This window comes from Lolium perenne, chromosome 7 (assembly GCF_019359855.2).
Source record: "Lolium perenne isolate Kyuss_39 chromosome 7, Kyuss_2.0, whole genome shotgun sequence".
Lineage (NCBI taxonomy): Eukaryota > Viridiplantae > Streptophyta > Magnoliopsida > Poales > Poaceae > Lolium > Lolium perenne.
The window spans coordinates 201248442-201255633 of record NC_067250.2 but is presented as its reverse complement, the minus strand read 5'-3'; positions in this window follow the sequence as shown (position 1 = coordinate 201255633).

Genomic DNA, 7192 nt, shown 5'->3' with positions numbered 1-7192 from the left:
GTTCCTAAATATCGCTATCGCTGCTCGTTTTCGTTGTTTTTATGCGTTACTACTTTGCTGCAATACTACCACCATCAACTACACGCCAGCAGAAGCTATTTTACGGCACCGTTGCTACTGCTCATACTTATTCATACCACCTCGTATTTCACTATCTCTTCGCCGAACTAGTGCACCTATTAGGTGTGTTGGGGACACAAGAGACTTCTTGCTTTGTGGTTGCAGGGTTGCATGAGAGGGATATCTTTGACCTCTTCCTCCCTGAGTTCGATAAACCTTGGGTGATCCACTTAAGGGAAAACTTGCTGCTGTTCTACAAACCTCTGCTCTTGGAGGCCCAACACTGTCTACAGGAAAAGGAGGGGGCGTAGACATCAAGCTATTTTCTGGCGCCGTTGCCGGGGAGGAAAGGTAAAAGGTACTCACACTCCGGATCTCGGCTACTAAGCTATTTTCCGGCGCATTGTAAGTACTCGAAGCTATTTCCTTTAGATCCTGCAATTGCATCTTTTTGTTTCTTGTTTACACTAGTTTGGCATAATGGACAAGAATGAGCTTCTTATGCTATTTCCTGATTTAAAACATGGATTGTTTGATGCGAAAATTAAAAAACCTATGGAATCTTATTTGCATGCTGGTAGTAATATTAGTATGAACGCTTTGAACACCATTGTTGATAATAATATAGAAAGTTCTAAGCTTGGGGAAGCTGGTTTTCATGATCTTTTTAGTCCCCCAAGCATTGAGGAGAAAATTTTCTTTGATGATACTTTGCCTCCTATTTATGATGATTATAATGATAGTAGTCTTTTGTTACCACCTGTTATGGAGGATGAATTTGATTATGATTACAATATGCCTCCTATATTTGATGATGAGAATAATAATGATAGCTACTTTGTTGAATTTGCTCCCACTACAACTAATAAAATTGACTATGCTTATGTTGGGAGTAGTAATAATTTTATGCATGAGACTCATGATAAGAATGCTTTATGTGATAGTTATATTGTTGAGTTTGCTCATGTTGCTACTGAAAGTTATTATGAGAGAGGAAAATATGGTTGTAGAAATTTTCATGTTACTAAAATGCCTCTCTATGTGCTTAAATTTTTGAAGCTATACTTGTTTTATCTTCCTAATCTTGTCACTTTGCTCTTCATGAATTTATTTGTGTACAAGATTCCTCTTCATAGGAAGCATGTTAGACTTAAATGTGTTTTGTATTTGCCTCTTGATGCTCTCTTTTGCTTCAAATACTATTTCTTGCGAGTGCATCATTAAAACTGCTGAGCCCATCTTAATGGCTATAAAGAAAGAACTTCTTGGGAGATAACCCATGTGTTATTTTGCTACAGTACTTTGTTTTTATTTTGTGTTTTGGAAGTTGTTTACTACTGTAGCAACCTCTGCTTATCTTAGTTTTGTGTTTTGTTGTGCCAAGTGAAGCCTCTAATCGAAGGTTGATACTAGATTTGGATTTCTGCGCAGAAACAGATTTCTATCTATCACGAATCTGGGCAGTTTTCTCTGTAGAAAAATCAGAAAAATATGCCAATTTACATACGTGTTCCTCAGATATGTACGCAACTTTCATTAGTTTTGAGTTTTCTGATCTGAGCAACAGAAGTATTTATTAAAAATTCGTCTTTACGGACTGTTCTGTTTTGACAGATTCTGCCTTTTATTTCGCATTGCTTCTTTCGCTGTGTTGGGTGGATTTCTTTGTTCCATTACCTTCCAGTAGCTTTGAGAAATGTCCAGAAGTGTTAAGAATGATTGTGTCACCTCTGAACATGTGAGTTTTTGATTATGTACTAACCCCTCTAATGAAGTTTATGAGAAGTTTGGTGTGAAGGAAGTTTTCAAGGGTCAAGAGAGGAGGATGATATACTATGATCAAGAAGAGTGAAAAGTCTAAGCTTGGGGATGCCCCGGTGGTTCATCCCTGCATATTTCAAGAAGACTCAAGCATCTAAGCTTGGGGATGCCCAAGGCATCCCCTTCTTCATCGACAACATTATCAGGTTCCTCCCCTGAAACTATATTTTTATTCCGTCACATCTTATGTGCTTTGCTTGGAGCGTCTGTGTGCTTTTGTTTTTGTTTTTGTTTGAATAAATGCTTTTGTGGGAGAGAGACACGCTCCGCTGGTTCATATGAACACATGTGTTCTTAGCTTTTAATTTTCATGGCGAAGTTTCTTCTTCGTTAAATTGTTATATGGTTGGAATTGGAAAATGATACATGTAGTAAATTGCTATAATGTTTTGGGTAATGTGATACTTGGCAATTGTTGTGCTCATGTTTAAGCTCTTGCATCATATGCTTTGCACCCATTAATGAAGAAATACATAGAGCATGCTAAAATTTGGTTTGCATATTTGGTCTCTCTAAGGTCTAGATAATTTCTAGTATTGAGTTTGAACAACAAGGAAGACGGTGTAGAGTCTTATAATGTTTACAATATGTCTTTTATGTGAGTTTTGCTGCACCGGTTCATCCTTGTGTTTGTTTCAAATAAGCCTTGCTAGCCTAAACCTTGTATCGAGAGGGAATACTTCTCATGCATCCAAAATACTTGAGCCAACCACTATGCCATTTGTGTCCACCATACCTACCTACTACATAGTATTTCTCCGCCATTCCAAAGTAAATTGCTTGAGTGCTACCTTTAAAATTCCATCATTCACCTTTGCAATATATAGCTCATGGGACAAATAGCTTAAAAACTATTGTGGTATTGAATATGTACTTATGCACTTTATCTCTTATTAAGTTGCTTGTTGTGCGATAACCATGTTTCTGGGGACGCCATCAACTATTCTTTGTTGAATATCATGTGAGTTGCTATGCATGTTCGTCTTGTCTGAAGTAAGAGAGATCTACCACCTTATGGTTAAGCATGCATATTGTTAGAGAAGAACATTGGGCCGCTAACTAAAGCCATGATCCATGGTGGAAGTTTCAGTTTTGGACATATATCCTCAATCTCATATGAGAAAATTATTAATTGTTGTTACATGCTTATGCATAAAAGAGGAGTCCATTATCTGTTGTCTATGTTGTCCCGGTATGGATGTCTAAGTTGAGAATAATCAATAGCGAGAAATCTAATGCGAGCTTTCTCCTTAGACCTTTGTACAGGCGGCATAGAGGTACCCCTTTGTGACACTTGGTTAAAACATGTGCATTGTGATGATCCGGTAGTCCAAGATAATTAGGACAAGGTGCGGGCACTATTTGTATACTATGCATGAGGCTTGCAACTTGTAAGATATAATTTACATGATACATATGCTTTATTACTACCGTTGACAAAATTGTTTCATGTTTTCAAAATCAAAGCTCTAGCACAAATATAGCAATCGATGCTTTTCCTCTATGGAGGACCATTCTTTTACTTTCAATGTTGAGTCAGTTCACCTATTTCTCTCCACCTCAAGAAGCAAACACTTGTGTGAACTGTGCATTGATTCCTACATATTTGCTTATTGCACTTATTATATTACTCTATGTTGACAATATCCATGAGATATACATGTTATAAGTTGAAAGCAACCGCTGAAACTTAATCTTCCTATGTGTTGCTTCAATGCCTTTACTTTGAATTATTGCTTTATGAGTTAACTCTTATGCAAGACTTATTGATGCTTGTCTTTAAGTACTATTCATGAAAAGTCTTTGCTATATGATTCACTTGTTTACTCATGTCATATACATTGCTTTGAATCGCTGCATTCATCTCATATGCTTTACAAATAGTATGATCAAGGTTATGATGGCATGTCACTCCAGAAATTATCTGTGTTATCGTTTTACCTGCTCGGGACGAGCAGAACTAAGCTTGGGGATGCTGATACGTCTCCGACGTATCGATAATTTCTTGTGTTCCATGCCACATTATTGATAATATCTACATGTTTTATGCACACTTTATGTCATATTCGTGCATTTTCTGGAACTAACCTATTAACAAGATGCCGAAGTGCCGATTCTGTTTTCTGCTGTTTTTGGTTTCAGAAATCCTAGTAACGAAATATTCTCGGAATCGGACGAAATCAACGCCCAGGTTCCTATTTTTCCCGGAACCATCCAGAACACCCGAGAGCCGCCAGAGGGAAGCCCTGGGGGCCCCGCACCACACCTGCAGCGCGGCCGGAGGGGGCCGCGCCGCCCTATGGTGTGGTGGCCCTGTGCCCCTCCGAGGCTGCCCTTCCGCCTATTTAAAGCCTCCGTCGCGAAAACCCTGATACGTTCGACGAAACCCACAGAAACCTTCCAGAGCCGCCGCCATCGCGAAGCCAAGATCTGGGGGACAGGAGTCTCTGTTCCGGCACGCCGCCGAAACGGGGAAGTGCCCCCGGAAGGCTTCTCCATCGACACCGCTGCCATCTCCACCGCCATCTTCATCACCGCTGCTGCTCCCATGAGGAGGGAGTAGTTCTCCATCGAGGCTCGGGGCTGTACCGGTAGCTATGTGGTTCATCTCTCTCCTATGTGCTTCAATACAATAATCTCATGAGCTGCCTTACATGATTGAGATTCATATGATGATGCTTGTAATCTAGATGTCGTTATGCTAGTCAAGTGAATTTTACTTATGTGATCTCCGGAGACTCCTTGTCCCACGTGTGTAAAGGTGACAGTGTGTGCACCGTGTGGGTCTCTTAGGCTATATTTCACAGAATACTTATTCACTGTTATGAATGGCATAGTGAAGTGCTTATTTATATCTCTTTATGATTGCAATGTATTTGTATCACAATTTATCTATGTGCTACTCTAGCAATGTTATTAAAGTAGTTTTATTCCTCCTGCACGGTGTAATGGTGACAGTGTGTGCATCCGTGTTAGTACTTGGTTTATGCTATGATCATGATCTCTTGTAGATTGCGAAGTTAACTATTGCTATGATGGTATCGATTTGTTCTATGCCTCCTTTCTTAGCATGAAGGTGACAGTGTGCATGCTACGTTAGTACTTGGTTTAGTCATATTGATCTATCTTACACTCTAAGGTTACTTAAATATGAACATTGAATTGTGGAGCTTGTTAACTCCGGCATTGAGGGTTCGTGTAATCCTACGCAATGTGTTCATCATCCAACAAGAGTGTAGAGTATGCATTTATCTATTCTGTTATGTGATCAATGTTGAGAGTGTCCACTAGTGAAAGTCTAATCCCTAGGCCTTGTTCCTAAATACTGCTATCGCTGCCTATTTACTGTTTTACTGCGTTACTACTGCTGCAATACTACCACCATCAACTACACGCCAGCAAGCTATTTTCTGGCACCGTTGCTACTGCTCATACTTATTCATACCACCTGTATTTCACTATCTCTTCGCCGAACTAGTGCACCTATTAGGTGTGTTGGGGACACAAGAGACTTCTTGCTTTGTGGTTGCAGGGTTGCATGAGAGGGATATATTTGACCTCTTCCTCCCTGAGTTCGATAAACCTTGGGTGATCCACTTAAGGGAAAACTTGCTGCTGTTCTACAAACCTCTGCTCTTGGAGGCCCAACACTGTCTACAGGAAAAGGAGGGGGCGTAGACATCAGTGGACGACGGATCCGGTGAAGCGGCTCCGGTGGGGTGGACGATACCGCAGCTGAAGCGACTGCGGTAGACTGCTGGATGAGCATATGGTTTCGAGGTTCGGCGGGGATGATCCGGTCCGGTTGATGACGGCGTCGATGAAGCGGCTCCGGCAGGCAGCCGGATGACGAGGATCGCGAGGGCTCGGGTAGGCCAGGGAAGTCCGGCGGGGATGTTCCGGTGCGGTGGTCGTGGAGGTGGGAGAGAGGGACTTGGGAAGTTCCGGTGGGTGGTCTGAAGGAAATGTATTTTTTTTGGGAGGGTTTCCTGGGCTAGGGAGGTGGTGATCCAAAAAATGACGGGCAGACCCCCCCACCAACCGACTTTGCTGCCATCTCCACAGGGGTAGAATAGGAATTTGGAAGCGTGTGAAATTTTTGTATTTTGTGGGCGGCAAGTTTTGCCGCTATGAGATTTTGAATTTGGCCACCGTCCAAGTATAATGATAAAAAATTGTGACACCGTACTAGTACCTCTGTTCAAGGCCGAGTGCAAAATCAAATCATCATCACGTTGAATATAGGTCACTACCATGATCATGATCTATCTTCTGGACAGAGATCCAGTGCCCCCACGTTCACAGGGCACAACGTGACCTGAGGCTTCCCATCCACCATTCGTTTCAATCCAACGGCAAGGAAAGCAACAGCGTAAACCAATTAATTTCTGCTGAGCTGAAGAGCTGCTGTGTTCTCTCGAACCTGAAGAAATAGAGAAGGGAACAGAAGATGATTTCGGTTCCGAGCGCATCTGTCCGGGCCAAAAATGTATCTGGTACAAACTCCAGCGGGACGACGCATAGTGACTGGGCCGTTCGCAGCGACGCAAACATGCCCAAATATGTGTCTCGGATCCGTCGCGTGGACGCGTAAAGTGTCCGCTCGCGTCTGGAGAACGTTTCATCGGGCCCGCTTGGCAGTGACCCAGCGTCGATGCGTCTTCTCAGCGGCGCCGTTTCGGCAGTCTGCGGTCGCGTAAAATGGCGATGCCTCGGGTGGCACGCGTCGTCACCTACCTCTGCGAATGGCGATGCCACGCGTGCAGCGGCCGTCGCGTGCCTCCGACCTATATAAACAGGAGCGTACGCATATCATCTCCTCCCACACTAAACCCTAGCCGCTGCCGCTCAACCTCCTACTGGGTTTTGTATAGAACTAGAACGCATAATTTAATCTCAAGTTTGATGTGCCCTGTGAACGTGGGGGCACTGGATCTATGTCCCTATCTTCTTAATCCCAATCAAAAATGCGTTTGAAATATTTCAGGATTGGTGGGAGATTTTGCCGCCCGACTGAGATTAAATTAAACCACGCGTTCGACAATTCAAACTTGAGACCAAGGCTATGATACCATTTAAGTTCGAACTGATTGAAAAAGGCTATGCAATTAATTTATATAACATCCACAGGAACAACTACCAAGTTGATCCCAACCGCAGATAAATGCATCCACCAACAATAGTAGGAACGGTGCCTTATTCTAAGGAAACATTTCACAAGACCAATGTACTCACTATGTAGTGTTCATCTCCAATTATCTATGGCATTTTCTAAGTCTTTGGAAGATTATAACGAACTTGATTGGCCTCG